At 36.5% G+C, this 23,717-nt stretch overlaps 1 protein-coding gene across 5 annotated transcripts in view; it reads right to left on the reverse strand.

Annotated features, from left to right (window-relative positions):
* Positions 1-23,717, reverse strand: part of LOC145239767 (uncharacterized) — a 759,337-nt gene that overhangs the window by 565,087 nt on the left and 170,533 nt on the right. The window lies entirely within an intron of this gene.

Genomic DNA, 23,717 nt, shown 5'->3' on the forward strand with positions numbered 1-23,717 from the left:
TAAGAGTCAGGTACATCCAGAGATGGAGTACTGTTGTCACATCTGGGCATGAACTGCTGGAAACCTTTTATCATACTTCGACAAAGTTCAAAATAGACTTTGTAACCTTGTGGGGGTGCTTTTTGCTCTTCTCTGCAACCTCTTCCCACAGAAGAGACATTATGAGCCTGTCTTTACTCTAGCACTATTTTCATGGCAGGTGCTGTCTGAGCTCCAATCTATAACCTCCCCCTCGCTAAACTTTCATGAAAAACACTTGTCTAGCTGAAACCACTATCAATAATTTCCCCCACTTTTTTTCTGTGCCTAACCCTAAACAAAGATTTCATGAACAAAGCTGCTTTCTTAGAACTGCATGCCTGTGGAACTCTCTTCCATTTCCTGGCTTTCCAGCTGACTACAATTTGATCATATTCAAGTCCAACATAAACAAATTCTTGATGAGCCACCCCCTTAAGTAATCCAATTTACCAAATTTCCACTACTAACGATTATTAGGATATTGTGTCATTGACTTGTGTACACTCATTAACCATTATCCTCGAGTGCCCTTTGGGCCTTGATATGTGGTGACATCTTTGTAAACAGAAAAGGAAGAAGCTATAAAGGGCTATAGTGCCATGGGTTGCTTCTTAATGATTTATGCTCGTTATTTTTTGGGGTGGGGGAGATAAGATTGTAATTCCGGATTGATCCCGAATTAATCCAATTGCCAAATTCCATTTGGCAATTCCACTGGATAACTTTCAGATTACAATCCGATTGTTATCCAATGTAATCTAGTGATCCCACTCAAAGACAGAACTTTCATTGATCTTGTGTGACATCACAACCAAAAAAAAAAGTTTTCTAGACAGGATTTGCAGTGATCTGACAGACCGAAATATCTTGATGAAGTGGAAGCATTACAGTACAAAATATGAGATATCTACAAAAATAAAAGCAAAATCATACAAAAACTGCTAAATTGTGCAAACCACTGCTTATGAAGCAATTAAGTTATTGCTTATTCACCAAACTTATTTTCCTGCTCTTATTTACTTATACTGCTTCCCTCTTAATTTCTCATTCTATGACTAAGTGCAATGTTTAAATATAAGGCCTTTACTGGCCACATGTATATTATTACTGATATGTTACTAATACTAAAATAACTGGCACAAACGTTATTTCAAAATGTCTGATTTAAAGGGATAATGCTTTGCCTCCAAGACGCCTTCCTGCCTGTTTTGCATGATAAACATTAAAAATCCTTATACTCTTAAATCCTCCCCAAATCCCTGTATATCTATCTGGTATATTAATGCTGTATTCTTGTAAGTATATCATCTCTCCTGTTTCAACTGGACAAAAAACCAATTGCTCTTCTCCCCAAGCCGATATAAAATCACATACTTTGCATGTACCTTGGGAGGAGGGTTTAGATTCCGGTCGTAAACTTTAGTAGGCTGACCTTTTCAAAATCGATAAATACTAAACATCTATAGATTTCTATTGCTAAGGCATGCATTAGCTTAATCTATATTTATACTCTAAAGAATATAAGTTTGTGCCTAGATTATGAGTGATCTGTATTAACTAGCAAATATATTTCTTTCATTAGATGTGATTAAGTACTGGTGATTATCTTTACTTGAAAACTAGCATCTAAAGCACATTTTGAAATGCCCCCTAACCCTTATACTATAATTTTCCAATTAGTCACTCATCCACAAACCATATTTGATCTTTTCTTAACCCTAGTAGATATTCACCTTTAATCTACACCTCACATTCATACATACCTCTAAAAATGTAACCAATCTTAATCCTATTCTGAGGAGTATAACTTCAAAGCAGATACTAATTCTTTGATACTAACTATCAATCCTCACTATCCATGCAACCAGGTGCAGGAAAAACCCTCTCAGTGCTGATGGACCAGTAGATCTGGTTAAGTTATCCATCTAGAATAAGGAAAACTCCGATTTGTAAATCTGTGCCACCGACCTCATACGTCTTGGCACCAAACAGGGGAGGGAGGCCTCCTCATTCCTGGACACCAATATCCCCAGAGCTGGTGACTTGATCAAATCACCGGTTTGCAAACCTAAACTGCTTAAGGAGTAGATAGGCTCTGTCTATCTATACTCCATATTCCTTCTTAGCCTATTAGCCAGGAGCAGAGGTGCGGCCACAAGGACTCATTAGAGACGCCCAGTGCTTAGCCTTGTTTCCTAACAATGAATGACGTCCTCTACATTTGTCTTATTCCTTTCTCCTTATTTACGATATATGCTAACATGATTAGACTGTGCCACTCCTGTCGGACAAGTTTGAAGGTACCGGTTTGACAGTTGCTGGTTGCTGTTTCCAACTGACAGTACAGAAGCTCTTTGATAGCACTTAGAGCGGATGTTCTATCATCAGTTGTGTAATATTGGGATATTTTTAGTGCCATGTCACGCATGGAAAGGCACCCTGCACTCATTTCTGGTAGGCGTTCCAGAGACCACATTCTTGTAGATGAGGAGCCGGCTGATAGTCTACTAGTGTTGCATGATGGTGCCTAGGCACATGCGTTTTGCCTAGCACCTCAATCTAGATCTGAAACTACTAAATAGAATGAAGTGATAGCTCAATCCAAAAAAATGTTCAAACCAGACACACACTCACGCCTCCTCCCTTGAGGCTTCCATTTACACATATCCGAGAACTTAGAACTATCTTAGAGGATGTAGAATAATTTCTCCTAGCAAACTCCCCAGATATCTTAGCACTAAGTGAAACTAACTTGCACTTCTCCATCCCCTCTAACATGTTTAACCTTTAACATGTCTGGTTATCTTGCACTTTGTTGTAAGAACTTTAACAGGAACAGACTTTGAGTCTATATTTGTAACACCCTCCTCATGTCTAGAGAATCTAAACTAGAATCAGGTGACCAGGCCTTCATGTGCTTTAAACTAAATTTACAACATAGCGTTAGCTACTTGTATTTTCTTTATTGCTCTCCATCAACCCAAGACTGTACTATAATCAATCATGTCTCTTACAGCATAGACGTAGCACTCTCTCTTGGCACTAGAGCAAAAATACATGTATTTAGTGTCTAACGCCGCTACAGAAATTTGCTTGGCTTCTCTAACTTCACTGACACAGCTAGTAGCATCATCCATAACTTTGCTATATCCCATTCCTTGACACAGACAGTAACATTCTTGACCCATCTCCCAGATCGCCAGGACCAGCAAGCCTCACTTGTGAATCTATTTCTGACAAGAGATCCTGAGGATCGTGTAACAAATGCTGATTGCCCACTTAGGAATGCTGATCATGCTGTGATAAGGATAGAATCATTCTGAACTCTCGACCCCAAGTTGAAGAGTCATTGCTCAAAATGACGGCATACTAAAATAAAGCTGATTGGGATGCCATTAGCGATCGCATGAGGAAATATCCTTTCTCTTCCTGCAGAATAGTGCGCAAATGAGACTACTGAATGGTTCAAAGCAGTAATTGAAGCACATGTTCCTACACGGAAGTTCTATAGCAAACCCCACCCTACCCAATGGTTTACTTCTACTTGCGCAGCTGCCATTGCTCAGAGGCAACATGCATACTGTAGATTTATCCAGCATAAGTCCTGTACAAACAGACAAAGTATATAGAAGCTGGAAGTAATTGTAAGAAAGAAGTAGCAACAGCTAAGAGTGAATATACTGAAACCACCAGGAAATGCATTGAAGCGAAGAAATTAGGAACTCATGATTTCTGAAAAATCTACAATAGTGTTATAAATAAATAATGGGCAATCAATAATTCTCCCACTATCCAACAATCATGAGATTGTTTGTACAGCAACTGAGAAAGCTAACACGTTTGCCCGTTATTTTCTCTCAAACTCTACCTTAGACCCAGCAAACCATTCCCTCCCTGATTTTCCTCTGTGGACAGAAACCACACCAGATGATCTGAAAATCACCCCTTCTCAAGTACATGATATCATAAAAAAACATACCTCAAAAGCATGTGGACTTGATCACATGCCGATTGTGCTATTAAAAAAAATGCTCCTGCTCCAGTTCTCTCTAAACTCTTTAACAAATGTCTTACTGAATCTTGCTTTCCTGAAAGCTGGAATATTGCTTCTGTGGTACCAGTTTACAAAATCTCTGGCAAACGAACTGACCCATTAAATTATTGCCCAATTAATCTCCTCCCGCTTTTCGCCAAAATATTTGAGTCTTTAATTAATCAAGCTCTAGTCCACTACCTTACAGCTGCTAAACTTCTGTTTGACCATCAATATGGATTTAGGCAAGCCCGTTCTACTGCAGATATTTTAACTGTAATCTCTAAACGTATATACCAAGCACTGAATAAGGCAGGGGAGGGCAGTAGCCCTATATATATCTAAGGCTTTTGACAGGGTATGACACGATGGTCTTCTCATGACAATAAAATTTATGGTATTACTGGACGAATACTTAACATAATTAAATCCTTCTTAAATGAGAGAAGAATCCAGGTTGTCCTCGATGAGCGTACGTCCAAACAATATAATATAAATGTAGGTGAACCTCAGGGATCGATCCTTACCGGATAAAATATACATTACTTGAAAGTACTTCGTTCAAACTCCTTGGCTTAACGTTCACAGGGAACATGAGTTGGAATAAATACATTGAGATCATTGCCACGGCCGCTGCGAGGAAAATGGGCTCTTTCTACCGTGCTTGAAAGTTACTTACGCCTGAAAGTATCCTGTACCTCTACAAAGCCACCATTCGCCCATGTATCGAGTACTGCTGCACATTTCGACTGGTGCATCTGCTACTAGTCTCTCTCTCCTGGAGAGTGTTCTAAAGAGAGTCGCCACTCTGATAGGTCCTGAACTGTTATCTAAGCTAGAGCCCTGTCCTATCGACGAAATGTTGCATCCCTCTACTTATTTTACAAGTATTTTAATGGTAGATGCTCTGACGAACTACAAGCTCTTGTACCTCCTCGATGAAAATACCCCCGACAAACCCGACAAGCAGCAAAGTACCACCCCTACACAGTAGGGATCCCTAGGTGTAAGAAAGCCTTTTATTCTAATAGCTTCTTCCCCAGAACTGTTAAACTTTGGAATTCTCTTCCGGTTTCCTGCTTCCCTTACTGTACTGACATGCAGAAGTTCAAGTGTAATGTAAACAGACATCTTGCTGTTAAACTCCCTACATAGTACCCCTGAAACTTAGATCCTGATAGCAGCCCCCTACATTGAAGTGGCAATGTGCCTTGTTTGATTAGAAAATGTAATAAAAATAAAAATGGTAAAATCAAACAGGAAAATCATGTAAAAAAAAATAAATTCATTGGACTTAAGGAGTCGGAGTCAGATAAAAAATTCTGATCCAACTCCTTGTAGTTTTAGAAATCCGACTCCGACTAAAACCTCCGACTACTTCCGACTCCGCAACCCTGCTGCCTACTACCACGTTTTTTTTTTTTTTTTTTTGCTCAACACATGCCTCCAAACACCCAATCAAATTTATATTTACACTAAACCACTTGGATCATCACTATTTCTACTAGTTTTTTTTCATGTGTATCTTTACATCTGATCAGTTTTTTTCTTGGATTGTACCACATTTTTCTATTTGGCTTTATCGAGCCAGTAATGCATTTGGAATATCCTTTTTAACCCATACGTTTTTGCATTATCAACTTTCATGCAAATATGACTTTTCTCATAATTTACAGTTTTCAATTTATGTGCTAACCAGCAAAATTTATAGCCTGTCTATGAATATCATTTTGCTAACTACTATCCTCTGCGAATAAAAGCCATTCGTTGAAACTCCATGGAATAAGGAAAATTTTTAAGTTTTTGTATTCCTTGTCGAATAATAAATTGTTATTTTTAATTTACAGAATTTATACTAAATTCATATATATATATATATATATATATATATATATATATATATATATATATATATATATATTATAAACAGCAAGTATATTTAAAAGTCAAATATCCAATAAAATGTATAGGTATAAAATTAAAACAAAAAAGCAGGAACAAAAGAAAACATTAAAAGAGACGTGATTTGATATTTCGTGCATTAACAAACTAAATTCTTTTTTTTTTTCCTCCTTTCTCCTCTTAAATTTTTTTTATATATTACTTTTCCTTCTGATTCTATTAGGGATTTTTAACATTGCAATGTTTATATTAAATATACTTATTTATGCTAGCTTTGTTAGTATAAAATATGACCTTCATACAATTAATTGCATTCTATGTTCTTAATTGAACTTACATATATAATTTCTTTACTAATATGAGTTATTTTCGTTATCTTTGCTGTGGGGTTTTTTTTTCTGATATTTTTAGACGTGTGACATTAATACTTCCAGAAAATTCAGGTTGGTTGGTTGTTTTACGGCATATTAACCCTTTTCAGATTATTTAATGCCGAATCCAAAGATTTTGAAGAAAATTTTTTAATAGAATATATTTGTTGTTTTCAAGTCCGTTTCTATTTAACCCATAGTTGGGACCCTAACGGGTACTACCACTCTGGGTCAGAGTGGACCTGGGAGCAATGGCAATTAAAAGGTGGCTCCACACTCCCCAAAGCCCACAAGTTGGGGCCTCAAGAAAATTCAGGATATATAGATATTATGGTTGTATATGCGGTGTGTATTTGTTTAAGAATCTAACTTTCTATGTTTATTGATACACACACACACACACACACACACACACACACACAGAAAAAAAAAGAATGAAATGCCAAGGTTTTATGTACGACATGAAAAGAAACTAGAATCTTAATATCTCCATGATTCCAGTAATTATAGAGGCAACCGAACTCGTGATAAAGAATTTAAAAAACTACCAGCAAAATACACCTGGTAAACAAAGTGCAAGAGAAATTCAAACAAGTGCACTTAAAGAGACTGTTAGAATCTTAAAAAAGATCTCTTGGTTGGAATGTATAATGGGTGAATGTAGGCATCCAGTAGGATGCCCCATAGTCAGTTAGTACAGAATATGAAAATATATACACATACTGCAGCTTCTATAATTGATATTTTGAAAGTCAGCTGTGCTGATGTACTGCATAATGGCAAAACACACACATTATGTCATCCACATACAGTACTGTTTCGCTGTTTCACAGCTCATAAATGTGGCTAGACAGGCAACTACCTCAAGCCAGGATTGAAACCCAACCGCTTGTACGACAGTCAAGGCTCCTAACCATTACGCTAATCGGTGGCTGCTGTGCGAGTCGTGAATTAATGATGTTTTGACATCGTCCGAAATACCTAAGCGCGATTTGTTTTACACAGAGCATTGCTTTATATGCTAATGGTAATTCGTGTATCACTTCTCAATATGCTCAACTCAAGATGAGGAGCATTATAGTCATCCACATACAGTACTGTTTCACAGCTCATCAGTGCAGCTAGACAGGCAACTACCTCAAGCCAGTATTGAAACCAGACCGCCTGTACAACAGTATTCCTTGTCAAATAAATTGTTATTTTTAATTTACAGAATTTATACTGAATTCCTTTATATATATATATATATATATTTTTTATTTACTATAATAATTATTAAATACCTACAGACACTAGTGTTTCATCCTTTCAGGAATCATCAATGCAGGGTGTCACAATTAAAGCCAGTCGAGAGATTTGAACCCCGGCAACAGAAGTCATGTCTGGCTTCATTAGCAATGACCCGAACCATTTGGCTACCGTCAACCATGAGAGATACAGTTGAAATTTAAACATTTATTCTTATTAAATGCTTTTAACGTCAGTCAGTGTGATCTAATTATATACATACGCACAAACTAGCAGGCCGTCTGATGTTGCCAGATTGTAAAATGCAGATTTCGTATTTATTATTATAGAGAAAATTCTCTATTGTTTATTATATTGCACCCAATATATAAAATTTCAAAAGTTAAAAAAAAAAAGTGTCTTTGGTGCCATCAGCTAGAATTAAAACTAAAATATTTAACTTTCCAGCATTATTTGCTAGCATCTGAGCCAAGACGACATGCCTATCAAATCTTTACAAATGAACTGACTTAAACATATAAATGTATATTTGTGTATGCACAAAGGAGCAGTTTAACTTACACCGGTCAAGTTGCCATTTTTAAAATTTGGTCCCTTAGCAACTATTTTTACCGGGTAAAAACCAAATCAAATTTGTTCCATAGGTTTGAATCCCATATATATATATATATATATATATATATTTATATATATATATTATATATGCAGAAAAATCTTTGTTTTATGTACTTGTCAAAGAACGAAGATGTTATATTCCAAAAGGCACAAATTGATCAAGTAATCTTTTTTAGTAAAAAAAAAAAAAAAAAAAAAAAAAAAAATCAAATTTTACGATTTTTAGCGATTAAATTTTTTTTTTTAATTATTTGGAATACAAACAAAATCTTTAGTCGAATTAAATTGTCGCCCTTGAATTTTGTCAAAATAAAAAAACAATATGGCTGTTCCCAATCTCTTCATGGCTTCCTAATATAATTTAATTTTCTTAATTAAAGAAACACTACTTGATCAATTTTCACGATTTTTGGAATACAGCATCTTCGTTACGATTTTTCTGTATTTTTGTTTATAATCAAGTGTAATTCTAACTAAGCACCATATTCTTTATAATTCAAAATATACAATGTAGTGCAGCTGAATTATCTAAATATGAACAGTATTAGAGGGGGGGGGGGTAGAAAAGGTCTTGCACCAGCACTTTTTCTTTTCAAGGGCCCTGTAGGCATTCCTAGAACTTTTTTTTTTTTTTTTTTTTTTAATTCAATTTTCACCCCAAACAAGGCACAGTGCCACTTTGAAGCAGGGGGCTACTATTAGGGAATTAATTAGCGGGGTCATTATGAAGGGAGAAGAGTAGAAAGATGTTTGTTAACATTACACTTGAACTTCTGCATATCATTGCAGTTGGGAAAGCAGAATCCCGGAAGGGAGTTCCAAAGACCCGCAGTTCTGGGGAAGAAACTATTGGAGTAAAAGGCTTTCTTGCACCTAGGGATCTCCACTGTAAAGGGATGAGACTTAGTAGCTTGTCGGGTTTGTCGGGGGTAGTTACGTCGTGGAGGTACAAGTGTTTGCAGTTCGTCAGAGCATTCACCATTAAAGTATTTGTAGAACAGGCAGAGGGATGCAACATCTCGTCGATGGGACAGAGGTTGAAGCCTAGATGACAGTTCAGGACCTATCAGGTTGGCGACTCTTTTTTGAACCCTGTCCAGGAGCGAGAGACAAGCAGCAGATGCACCAGCCCAGATGTGACAACAGTACTCCATACATGGGCGAATGGTTGCCTTATAGAGGTATAGGATACTGGCAGGCATAAGTAGTTTTCTAGCACGGTAGAGGGAGCCAACCTTCCTTGCAGCAGCCTTGGCAATGCTCTCAATGTATCTATTCCAGTTCATATTCCCTGTAAACGTTAGGCCGAGGAGTTTAAAAGAAGTACTTTCAGGCAATGTGTTCTTGGCCATTGCTATTGGTGGTAGAGAAGGTTTCTTGTAGTTATTGAAGGAAACAAGCTTAGTCTTAGCAGCATTGAATGAGACCAACCATTTTTGTCCCCATTCCACTACGGATTGGAGGTCATCCTCTAGTGTTTCTGCCATTTTCTTGGATATGTGTTCATTTGTTTTCCCCTCATATCTGTTATAGAGAGTGGTGTCATCGGCAAATATACCCATCTCCGAAACAATATTATCAGGGAGGTCGTTTATGAATATCAGGAACAATAGAGGTCCAAGGATAGACCCCTGAGGCACTCCCGCATTTATGTCATATTGTTTGGATGTACGTCCGTCGAGGACAACTTTGATTTTTCTATTACTTAAGAAGGATTTAATTACGTTATGAATTCTTCCAGTGATTCCATATGATCTAATTTTCCTTAGAAGACCATCGTGCCATACCCTGTCAAAAGCCTTAGATATATCAAGGGCCACCGCTCTACCCTCCCCTGTTTTATCCAATGAACGGTATATACGTTCAGAAACTACAGTTAAGATATCTGCTGTTGAACGGGCTTGCCTGAATCCATATTGTTTGTCAGTCAAGAGTTTAGCAGCTGTTAGGTGCTGGACTAGGGCTTTATTAACTAAGGACTCAAATATTTTGGCGAAAAGCGGGAGGAGGCTAATGGGGCGATAATTTAGTGGGTCAGTTCTTTCACCAGAATTCTTGAAGACTGGTACCACAGAGGCGGTTTTCCAGCAGTCGGGAAAACAAGATTCGTTAAGGCATTTATTGTAAAGTTTGGACAGAACTGGAGCAACCTCGGCAGAGCATTTTTTTAATAGCACAGCCGGGATGAGATCTGGTCCACATGCTTTAGAGGTGTCTAGGTTTTTTATAATAGCATGTACCTGAGAAGGGGTGATTTTCAAGTCGTCAAGTGTGGCGTCTGTTCGCAGAGGAAAATCAGGGAGTGAGTGGTGTATCGAGTTCAGTGTGGAGTTTGAGGCAAACCGACTGGCAAGCAGATTAGCCTTGTCAGTTGCCGTGCAAGCAACCTCATGATTGTTTGTTAGTGGGGGAATAATTGACTGTCCATTATTAACTACGCTGTTGTAGATTTTCCAAAAATCCCGGGTTCCTAATTTCTGTGCTTCGATGCGCTTTCTGGTGGTTTCAGAGTAATCTGACTTAGCTGTGTCTATCACTCTCTTACAATTATTTCTAGCTTCTATAAACTTCTGTTTATTTGAGCTGGACTTATGTCGGTTGAATCTGCGGAACGCATGCTGCCTTTGACAAATGGCAGCTGCACAAGCAGAAGTAAACCATTGGGGGGAGTGGGGCTTGCTATAGTATTTCCGTGCGGGAACATGTGCTTCAATAGCAGTTTTGAACCATTCAGTGGTCTCATTTGCACACTGTTCCGCTGGAAGAGTAAAGATATTTTGCCATGGGGCATCTCTGATGAGCTCCCTGATGGCTTCCCAATCAGCCTTTTTGTAATACCTCGTTGTTTTGAGTAGTGGGTCTTCAGTTTTAGGGCGAGAATTTAGGCTGATTTCTACCATTATCACAGCGTGATCAGCATTCCCGAGTGGGCTATGGGCATTTGTTGTACAGTCATTGGGAACTGTTGTCAGAAAGAGATCTAGAAGTGAGGCATGTTGATCGTGCTGGTCTGGGAAACGTGTCGGAAATGTAACCATCTGAGATAGGGAATGAGATATAGAGAAGCTATATGTGGCGCTACCAGCTACGTCTGTGTGATTTGAGAATCCTAGCCAGTTACTGTGGTGGACATTGAAGTCACCAAATACATGTATTTGTGCGCTAGTATCGAGGGAGAGTGCTATATCTATGCTGTCTGAGACTTTGTTTATTAGGGTACAATCTTGGTTTGAGGGAGAGCGGTAGAGAAAATATAAGTAGCTAATATTGTGTTGCATATTTAGTCTGAAGCACATAAAGGCCTGGCCCTCTGATTCTAGTTTTATTTCTCTAGTTAGGGGGAGGGTGTTTCGAATATAGACTCCAAGTCCATGCATATGTCTGTCCGAGTCCTTACGGTAGAGTGGGAGATAACCAGGCATGTTAAAGTGGTTAGAGGGTATGGAGGAGTGAAGGTTAGTTTCACTTAATGCTAAGATATCCGGGGTGTTTACAAGGAGAAATGACTACGTCAGAAAGACTCTCGTATCTTGCTAAAAACATAAAATTAACATTTTGGTAATTTTTGCACAGGTTTTTTAAAACACTTGTTAACTGATACAACATTCATAAGGTGTTTCTATTATTTTATCCAACCCCTGTATATCGTTGGTTTCAAATTTATAGACCAAAAAAATGACAGTAGTTTGGTAGAGACCATTTCACACGTGCGTACACACAACTTCACTTGTGTGTGTGTGTGTGTGTGTGTGTGTGTGTGTGCGCGCGCGCGCGCATATCTAGGGAAAAGAGCCGATTCAAAATAAGTTTAAACACGGCCTAAGTAGATATTCTTGAAAGAAAGTATCAAATTAGATAGTAACAATGGGCAATTCTCTTTTCAAACCACCGCGAGCTTAAGAAAAAAACCCTACTTATAACATGTGATACAACTGAGACTAAGCAAACAAATCAACGGCTTCATAGGCAGTTGTTTAGAGATAAGAAGCAGTAAGTGGGTGGGGTGGGGAGCTTATAAATTATCAAATAACTTAACACTACTCTTCCTGCACCTCAGTGTCAAGTATATCAAAACCGTTTAATTCATTTTCAAACAATTTAGGGGGGGGGGCATTTTAAACAAACTAGGTAACTCTATATTTATCCAGTGTTCAAAATTAAAAAGTTCCTAGAAGTTAAGTTGTTCGTACTTTTTTTTTTTTTTTTTGAGAATTAATGACCTTTTGATAAATATGCGTTACCGGATCATTCATCAATTATCGCTTCCATCAATAAAAAAAAATTATTAAAAAAAAAAAAAAAAATCATGCTTCGCCAATGTTCACATTCGCTATCTAGATATATTACCAAAATATTCATTAAAAAAAATCATTGAATTACGTCAGTAACTTAGTTTCCATATATAAATTATTTCTGAATACCAATATATATATATATATATATATATATATATATATATATATATATATATATATATATATATATATATATATTAACCGTATGTATCGCTTAAAAAAACAACAATAACAAAATCTAAATTTATAAGCGATAAAAATAAACAGTATAATTGATCTAGGGATTATGGCCTAACGGTTAAGGCACCGGACTGTGGTTCGATCCCTAGAAACAGTTGAACTACGCTGACGAGAGGTAATGACCTCGAAACACGCGTGTACGTAGATTACTGTAGATTTAAAAATAATAAATAAATAAAAATGTTATATACGTCCAAACAAATTAAAAAGGGCGACTTTCTAAGTAAATAAAAAAATGAGCTTCGAGGCGGAGCCAATATTAACCGTATGTATCGCTTGAAAAAACAACAATAACAAAATCAATATATATATATATATATATATACACACACACATCACTGTTTAGTTTTTATTGTCGAGTAAAAGATTTCTTTCCAAATTCAGGCAATGGGTAAATCTGAGGTGATTATCTGACTTTCTATTTGCTATCATTTTTCCCCTCACGATTTGAAAAGATATATACATGTATCGCTCTCATATATATATAACTTTATTCGATTGGCAAAATTTTTTAATAATTGTAAAGAAATGAACCATAGCGGAAATTCAATCGACTAAAATAAGATGGAAAACGGGGTGAGGAAAAAGAAAAAAAAATGGGGGAAGTTACATGTAACAAATGTACAATTCAGTAAAATAAGCCGATTAAAAACGAGATCACTAAAATACACCCGAAGCGCTTTTCGTTCAGACTAACTTTTCAAGGGTACATGTCTGAAAAATATTTTTTTTAGAATATTATGTAGTGGAATGGAGTAAGAGTAGAGAGGAGGTTAAAAAAAAAAACTGTGACTACCTAAATATTTCTAATTGAAGCCAGAGGTTTCTCTACTTGCACAAAGTAGGGGGGACGGGCTGGAAATGATGGCAAGTGCCTCGAGGATAGACAGGTAGAACTTTGTACGTCCTCGATGCAAAACAGAAAAACACTCCGGAGAGAATGCAAGACCACAATCCTTTTTATCGACCAAGTGTTGGCCGATGGACGATTTTACCGATTGAGACCTTCTGGTAGTAGGTTGATGGTCTCGGATGGAGCGGAGAACATGTTGGGTGATTCTAACCTGAAGACGCTGAGTAGTCTTGTCTATATAGACGGCACCACACCGACATTGAAATTTATAAACATATTGCTTGATTGAGAGATAGGCAAGACATCCTTACAAAAAGGAGGGAAAGGCGGATTTTGTAGAAAAAGCAATTTGGAGAGAGAGCACCAAAATTAGAAGAAACCAGAGAGGAAATCTTATCACCAATAAGTTGGCCTTTAGGTCCAATCCAGGGTAACTTAAGGTATACCGGGAGTCTAGATGGACCATATTTTGGTAGCTCAGAAAAGGATTGAATTTTCTTAATAACTTTGTTAACTAATGGAGACGGATATTCATTCATAATGAAAATCCTTTTAATGTTGTCAATTTCCGAATCAATAAAAGGTGGAGAACAAATAAGTGCCCAATGGGTTAGGTTTCTAATAAGGTTAAGTTTCCTGGCTGTGGGTGCAAAGGAATGCCAACTGAGATAAAGACCAGTGAAAGTGGGTTTTCTATAAACAGATGTCATAAAGGAAAGCCCACGTTTAGAAACTAACACATCCAGAAAAGGAAGGGAGTTATCTTTTTCCACCTCCATCGTAAATTTGAGAGAAGGGTGTAAATTATTTAGTAAGTAGAAAAAGGACACAGCTTCATCATGCGTTGCGAAACAAGAAAAGGTGTCATCAACATAACGCATGTGAAATGCTGGTCTGGGGCACTTGTCAAACAACGCCTGTTCTAAAAAAAAAAAACACACAAATATTGGCCTAAGTTGGGCCAAGGGGAGATCCCCTGGATATACCGTCAAACTGGCGATACATCACGTCGTTGAAACTAAAGGAAACAGACTTGGTAGCAAGTTCCATGAGTTCATCGAACACCACCTCAGGAAAAGAGGGGAGGGGGCCCAGGGCCTCTATAAAGAAAATCAGCACATATGTCAATGACCTCGTCAAGAGGGACATTGGTAAACAAATTGCTAATGTCAAAGGAGACTAAATAACAGTTGTTAGTGGTGAGAGGATGTTCCTTGACAGTCGATGCGAAATGAAAAGAATCGGGTGTGCAATGCGTTGAATAGAAAGAACAGACTGATTCAAGAATTGAAACCAGCCATTTAGCCAGATCATGTTGGGCCGAACCTACTATCAGCAAGATTGGTCTCAATGGAGTATCAATCTTGTGTACCTTAGGCAGTCCGTAAATCCTGAGGCGTTAAGAGCCTACGGGTCGGATATTATTATAAACCTTCTTAGATAGATATTTAAATTTATGCCATCGGAGAAGTTTATTTTGAAGCTTAGTTTCGATGGAAGGAGTGTCATCGGAGTCCAGGGAACCTAAACAGATAAATTTGCTATCATTGTTAATAGAAAGCATTTTTGCAATGTAATCTTATTTATTTTACTAAATTGTACATTTTTTACATGTAACTTCCCCCATTTTTTTTCTTCTTTTTCCTCACCCCGTTTTCCATCTTATTTTAGTCGACTGAATTTCCGCTATGGTTCATTTCTTTACAATATATATATATTGGCTTTTATTATAGAGTGAAAGATGTTTGTGCAGTTTCAAAGACATTCACATCTCTTCTGAAATTCATCAGGTTTTATTTGTAGACGAATTTACGAGTTTTGTTTAGTCACGATTATAGTGAAGCTCATATTCTGGTTATAAACAAATAGTCATGACAGTCGACTTATCTGTGGCGCTGACTATGGAGAGGAGTTGTCTTTGGCAGACAATCATTAATGGCATTCATATGAATAAATATAGTATAAGCAGGTGAAAATTGCTTGTTCATCTGCTTAGGTCGTCGCATCGTCATCGTAATGCCAATGATCCTATTTTTGACTTGTCTTCATTGTTCTCACTCGTGATTCTCTCCCTTGGCTTTTTCATGCTTATGGCTATCCTGTTTTCATTCCTTACATCTTCTTTCCGTCACTTTCGGATGATTTGACTTTGTTTCCGCTTTTGTGCAACCACAACTGCAAAGAACTTGCCTTTCTTTCTTCATATGCCTAATAATCAAATGAAAGTTCCATGAACAAAGTTTCTTTTCAAGAACTTCCTATTTGTGGAATACGTTGCAGTCTGCAGATTACAACGTGGTCATCTTTAAAAACAATGTAAACAAATAAGGATGGGTTCTAACAAGTATAAGCCATCAAATTTTGTTCATCCCATTCATTTTCAAGCCTTTTAGAATATCCTTCATTTAACTGACAATTTATTTATCTCATTAACCCTTATCCACGAGTAGCTTTAAGCCTTGATAAGTAGTGGCTCATCAGTAAATAATACAAAAAAAACTTTGAAGTGAGAAGACCTCAATTGAATGGATATTTATAAGTATATTCTTGAAAAAGTCATATAAAACACCAAAGACGTCTGCTTGGCTAGAAGCAAAGTGTAGTATCTGTTCTGATATTGCACTTTCTCTTTTCTGTTTTCGATGAGTGATAGAGTCCTTCTAGACTGCCGTAGTATTTATTATTTTATTTATTTATTTTTATTTTTTTTTTTTTTCAAATCTAGAGTGTCTTTCGGGGTGGGACTGGATTTTTCCCTACATTAAAAACCGATATTGTGTCTAAATCTGCCCTTGTGGAAATAAAGAGGAACATCAGATTTTTCAATTAAACTTTACTGTAGAATAAAAGAGGAACATCAGATTTTTCAATTAAACTTTAACAAAGACGATATTTACAGTTTTAGTATTCTTCAAAGTTTTCCAATATCCAGACTGTTCATTCGTTGGAGATTAAAATTTCTGACTCCGAGCACGAGTCTGACCAACTCCTTCCCAAACTTCCGACTCTGCAACTCTAATTCAATTATGAATAAATATTAATCATTTTCAATATTGATCAATAGAGCATGTTGAAATAAATGTCTGAGAAACCAACTAACCATTAATTTTTTGTAGCTAAAATGGTCATTGTATTGCAAAATAAATGACAACTAATGAGATGCTTTGAAATAACCATGTTATCTTATTCAATTCTGTAGGAAAAAATAATAGTTTTTAGTGGATAATAATGACCCTGACATGACAACGAAAGATGCCAGAGTCACATTGCAATAAATTTCTTGGCTCCTGTCTGCATATCGTTATGTTGTTTTTTTTTGTTTTTGTTTTTTTAAATTATTATTTCAAAGAACAGACAAGCACTGAGCGTTGTGCAGAATTTTTCTTAAAAAGAAAAGGAGTAATGGATTCACTATAACCGAGCGCTGTAGAGGGCGCCACTCCTTTCCAGAAATTGTTCATGTTATTATGCAGAGTGCTTCGCAAGAGGATATCAAATATAATTTTTTTTTTTTTTTTTTTTTTTTAGTTTACGATATCAATCAACTGAGGATCGAACCCAGGAATCTCAACCCATCAGCAAACACTAACCATTAGGCTGGTTAAGAAATAAAATTTGATATCTAAATTTAACTATACATGTTTACTGTATTCAAATGATGAGGTTTCCGAATTTTTTTTAGATGAGGATTGATAATTTTCATTATGTAAATTATTTAGAATAATGTTCTCATCTTGGATGTCATTCTCACAATGTTTCAGCCAATGTACCCTCCCACCTTCCTCGGGGGAATTATTGAACTCTGAAACTTTTTGTTAAACTTATTTTGTTGAATATGTATGGAATTTCGAATGAAACACTTTATTCCGTACTTATGCAGTTACTATGTTGAACATGGGGAGGAAGAGGATGTTTTGTAACTATTTTAATAATTTAATAAAAAAAGATATAAAACTTTAACTTAAAAATAATATTAAAGAAAACCCCCCAAAACACGGGAACTACTCTGCATACTTTAGTTAATTCACGGGACAGCTTGCTCTCGTTCAGTCAGTCATGACTGGGTAGAAGTTTTAAGCAATTTGTAACTCTATTCTTAGTATCGCCTGCATTGAAGATTGACTCGTCAACCTTCAGAAAAGTGTCAATTAAAAGTGATTATCACTTGCATCCGTTATACCACAGGTTATACCACAGATGAAAAAAGAGCAAGCTACTTTCGTGGATTAAATAAAGAGTCCCGTTCAAAAATTTCGCATTAATTACAAAGTTTTGACAAGAAGATTTCCAGATTTCGACAAGATGCGCCTGAAAAAATTCGAAGGTTACATCAGCCAAAACTTTGATACTAAAATCTATGTATTCCGAATGATTTGGAAGATGATTTGAAAGATGATTTGGAAGATGATTTGGAAGATGATTTGAAAGATGATTTGAAAGATGATTTGGAAGATGATTTGGAAGATGATTTGGAAGATGATTTGAAAGATGATTTGAAAGATGATTTGAAAGATGATTTGAAAGATGATTTGGAAGATGATTTGGAAGATGATTTGGAAGATGATTTGGAAGATGATTTGGAAGATGATTTGGAAGATGATTTGGAAGATGATTTGGAAGATGATTTGGAAGATGATTTGGAAGATGATTTGGAAGATGATTTGGAAGATGATTTGAAAGATGATTTGAAAGATGATTTGAAAGATGATTTGAAAGATAATGAGGTACCAAAGAAAAGAATGTAATCTTATGGTCGAGTTTTACAGATTGCAGATTCTTCAATATCATTCTAAAAAATAAGAAAAAACCGTGACTGCTTAGGATTATGCTAAGTTTCTCTGCCAACTGCTCACCAATACTCCAAGGGTTTAGATAAGGGTGGATTATCTTCCTCCATTTTATTTGATTTTGAAAAACCACCTGAGGATAAATGTTTATGAGGCAGGAATGATTGCCAACAGAAACATTAAGAACACTATGGGAGTGCTAATTACTTATGTGGTGGTCCATGACAAGAATTTGACATTAGATTTGAAGATCGCCAGGTTGTAATCACAAGGTTAGCAACCCTGCGGTAACATGTTCCATAGGTGGGAATCCCTATTCATGGAAATTCTGCCTGATGTCATGTACATGAGTGAAACGGTAATATTTTTTTCCTTGTGGTAGTAAAACTAGTTACTTCTATGAATATCTTGCGAAGAGAAACCAAATTTGAAGTTTAGTAGAGCACCTTACATGTTAAGAATAAAGAATTATCTATAATATAAATCTTACTTGTCTGCTTAAATGTATGTATGTATGTATGTATGTATGCCAAAAACTTTTGACAGAGGCAACAGATTTACATGAGATCAGTATTGTTCTGAAGCATGGCCCTTTGGACGACAAATATCGAAAATTATCAAAAAGTTAGCTAAAAACATTAATTTCTTCATCCTCAACTGGGCACTTTTCTACAGGGAAGGGTTACTTTTTTCACTGATATTTTCGAAAGTCATCCCCTCTTTTTTATTGACTAGCCTTAATTTAAACCTTCACCACTTTAGGTTTGGTGATGGACGCAACGGCAAAGATGTCACATTTTTTTCACATTCTTTTCCTCCTTCCCGATACGGGTTGGAGCCTGCCTACTACTTTTTTTTTTTTTTTTTTTGCTCAACACACACCTCCAAACACTCGGGCAACGCTGGGCACCTAGGCTAGTCTAATATATAAAAGGCAAAATGTGTGTGCATGTTTATATGTCTCGCAAAAACTTCAAACAGAAGTGACAGATCCTGACAAAATCGGTATCGTTTTAAAGCTCCATTCTTCAGACGACAAATATCGAAAAATTGACCAAAAATATTTATTCCTTCACTCTCCACTGAGCAGTTTTGTACAAGGAGGGGTCGTTTTTTTCGGCGACATTTTAGCAAGTTATTGTCTTCTTTTCGATTGACTTCAAAATTACTTAAATTCAAAAATACTTAATTTCAATGTCCCGAACTTCCGGTTGAGCGATGGAGACATCGGCTAAGACGTCACATTTTTTTTTAACCTTTTTTTTTTCTCCTACACATTACGGGTTCGAGCCTGCCTGCCTACTATCACTTGTTTTTTAACACCGTTGTTTTGACCCCCCCCCTGCTACTACCATTTTTTTTTTTTTTTTTTTTTTACATCCCCCCAGAGTTCCTTACTACACCACCTACACACACACCCACTACTGTTGTTTGGATTCCCTGCCTCCTATCCCCCTCGGGATTCCTTACTACAGCACCTAAACACCTGGGCCACGCCGGTCTCCCTCCCCCTCCCGCTAGTAAATAAATAAAAACAAATATATCTCTTCTTTATAATCAATTTAATTCCTTTCAAAGCAATAAGTATTCGATTTTCTTACTGTAAAAATAAATGTGAGCGAAATATTGTTCAAATCAATAAAAACAATGTCACATTTTGAAGTGTATTTATTTAAATTTACACTGTTTTTGCTGACGGGACAACAATTTTATTTTGGAACAATTCATTTTAAAATAGGTAAAGTTGGAAGTGTTTATGTTCGCAAAATCAGATTAATCACCAATTACCATCTTTGATAATCGGTTTGTTTTGTTTTGTTTTACGGAATATCAACCTTTTTGGGGGGTTATGCCAAATTTAGTCATTTTCGGAAAAGTTTTTATGCTTTAACTTCTTTATATATTCAAATATTTATTAATAACTAGCCTGGGTGTTTGGAGGTGTTTCCCGTGTGTTTGGAGGTGTGTGTTGAGAAAAAAAAAAAAAAAAAAGACAAAAAAGTGGTAGTAGGCAGCAGGCTCGAACCCGTACCGTGAAGGAGGAAAAGAACGTAAAAATAGAAAAACAAAATATGACGTCTTTGCTGTTGCTCCTATCGCCAAATCGGAAATGACAAATGCTTAAATTAAGGCTAATCAATCGAAAAGAGGGAATGACTTTCCAAAATGTCGGCAAAAAAAGCGATCCCTCCCTGTAGAAAAATGCCCAGTTGAAATTGAAGGAATTAATGTTTTTAACCAATTTTTCAATATTCGCCGTCCAAAGGGTCGAGCTTCAAAACGATACCGATCTCGTGAAAATCCGTAACCTCTGTCGAAAGTTTTAGGAAGACATACAAACATACATACGTTTAAACAGACAGGTGAGATTTATATATATATACTAGCGGGGGTACTCGGCGTTGCCCGGGTGTTTGTAGGTGTGTGTGTGTGGGGGGGGTAGATTCAAACCCTATGTTAAACTTCTGTTAAAAAATCGGAAAAACAAAAATACAGCGAACATGATGTAAAAAAAAGAAAAAGTAAAATAAAAGAAACTTGTTTAAAAAATCGGAAAAAAAATTAAAAAGTTTTTGTAGGTAGGATCGAACCCGGAATGATGAGGCACAAAACTTGATAACTTACCACTCACCCACGAAAGGAAAGTAACTAACAACAATTTCATTTTAACGTTTAACAAGTGGCAGGTGCACGGCAAATTTAATTAGGTGTTAAATTCTGTACTTAATTTTAACTGTGGGATAATTGGGTTTGTTTTTTATCCAACTTTGTCTGGTTTAGTTTCCACAACGTGTTGGGGAAAACCAGCTCCCCTTTATTAGGGGAGTGTTCAAATGAAAGCAATTTTCTGATATGACGGTTTTCACCGACATTGACCAAACGTCCATTGCTTTCTGGACACTCCTGGCTTGTAGGCCGAGGACTGCTCCTTAGTTTCAAATCAGTTTCGCTTTTATACGAAAAAGCCCAAGCAACACGTGAGAAGCCGAAATAGCAATAATTTTGTAAAAGTCGACGTAAATAAATCTAGCCGCGACGTGTTTGCAATTCGTACATATTATGATCTACACGGTATATAAGACATTCTATGCGATATTAACAACCCCGAGTACCTCAATGAAAAAAAGCCGAACCCCTAAGGCGAAGTTTGAAAATAAAATCGGCCAGCCAGAAGTGAAAGATGTTTGAAAGTCGTCGAGCGTTACGACGACGACGATGTAAGCATTGTTATAAGCGAAGTAAGAAAACAACGTTTTAATTAAGCGCGGGGGGGGGGGTAAAACACAAAAAAAAATAATGTAAGGCAAACGAACGAACGTTACGTGAAAAATGGCTTAAATAATACAGGGTTCAATATTTAAATTAAAAAAATCGAAAAAAAAAACATCTCACACCACGATTCGAACCCAAAACGTTTAGATAATGAACCAAGGCCTTAACTACCTGCGCAAAAGCGGCGTATATAAAGTTTGTTCGGTTTATCAACTATTTAAAGTAAATCAGGTCATGACGTCATCTGACGCATGCGTTGTTTACCCTCCCCACTGTCGATTTCGGATCTCGATCTCTCTCACTCTGCATCTCTCTCTCTCTCTCTCTCTCTCTCTCTCTCTCTCTCTCTCTCTCTCTCTCTCTCTCTCTCTCTCTCACTTCGTCTTCCTTACTCTAAAGACTGGAAAATGGCGTCTGGCTGTTTTTATTTTTAAAAACTTTGTTCGTTAATATTTTTTGTAAGCGCTCTTTTTTTTCTTTTTTTTTTTTTTTACTTCACATGTTTCGCTTATTATTTTTCGTTTAACTATCGTATCTACCTATTTTGAATGTGGTAATAACTTTGGTAACGTTGTCATAGCGTAGAAGTTCATAGTTTAGCTTTAATTAATTTTTTTGACCGATAACAACATTTTTAAATTGTAAATTAAGACCGCCATTAGAGGTTGCTGACGTCAAGATCACGTGACATGACTCAGCGGGTTTTAAATGCAAGTTGACTCAAAATAAACAGCCGCGTGTATACTTTATGTAGAAGAGTTGGCGGCCGTATTTTTGGGGGCAGTTATAAATCGATCTAAAAATATGTAATGTTTAACATTAAAATATCACTTTTTTTTTTCTGCAGAAAATCGATCAGTTGACGACTTCTGATGGTCACTTTGGGCCAATTTTTCGATATTTGTCGTCCGGAAGGTGGGGCTTTCATATGAGACCAAGTTTGTGAATTTTTGTTGTGTCTGTCAAAAGTTTTTAGCAGACACACAAACATACATACATTTTCGCTTTTATATATATAGACTAGCGGTTACCCGGCGATGCCCGGGTGTTTTGAGGTGTATGTGGCTTTGGGTAAATCAAACTAAACTAAAATAATTAAAAAAAAGTTTTGGTAGGTGAGTATGAGGATCGAACCCGAACCCTGGAGGCAAAGTTGGAAATTAAAGTGTGAAAAAAAAAACGTGCGACGTTAACCATTGGGCCACTGTGACATAAAAGGGAAAGCGTTTGAATTTATTTATTGAAGTATTAAAAACAGGTGGCCGCAATAAAAGTTAACTCTCCTGCTCCGATTTGACGTAATTAAGAAGGTCAAATAGAAGTTACGCAGTTAACTTTTGCTGCGAGGCAGCGTTTGGGTTTGTTCACCCAAATTTGACTCTTTTTTTCCGCAAGAGATGTTGGGGAAGGGGAAACCAGCTCCCAATTGTCCAGATTGAATAGCAATTGTCTGATATACAACATTGATCAAAGCTGATTGCTTCTGGATGTTTCCCGGTGCGATGCCGAGAACGTTGATTTAGTTTGAATTAGTTTCACTTTTTATACGAAAAAGCCCAATTAACAAGCGAGAAGCCAAAATAGCAATAATTTTGTAAAAGTCAACTTGAATAAATCTATACACTACATGCGTTCTCAAATCCTAGATATTATTATCTAGGGCTTATATAAATACTTCTAAGCGATCGTAACTCCCCCCCCCCCGGGACCGTGTGCGAGAAAAGCCTTTGCGAGACATACATGAAATGGTCACACACATTTTGCCTTTTATATATATATCTATAGATATATAGATATATATATATATAGATATAGATAGATAGATGTTTGGTTTGGTTGTTTTGTTTTACAGCATACCAACTATTTTCGGATTATTTAATGCGGAATCCAGTAATTTTCAAAAAGTGTTATGCCTCAAGTCCTTTATATATCCAAAATATTTATTTATGGTGTTTGGTTTGGTTATTTTGTAGAGGAAAATTGTCGCTTTTGTCTTTGAGGAACAGGATTGCATTTTACAAAGGGAAAGGAAAAGAAAAAAAACAATATTTGATGCATTTTAGTTCAGGAAACCAATAT

The sequence above is a fragment of the Euprymna scolopes genome, chromosome 19, assembly GCF_053919585.1.
Source record: "Euprymna scolopes isolate OS-2025 chromosome 19, ASM5391958v1, whole genome shotgun sequence".
NCBI classification, from domain to species: Eukaryota; Metazoa; Mollusca; class Cephalopoda; order Sepiida; family Sepiolidae; genus Euprymna; species Euprymna scolopes.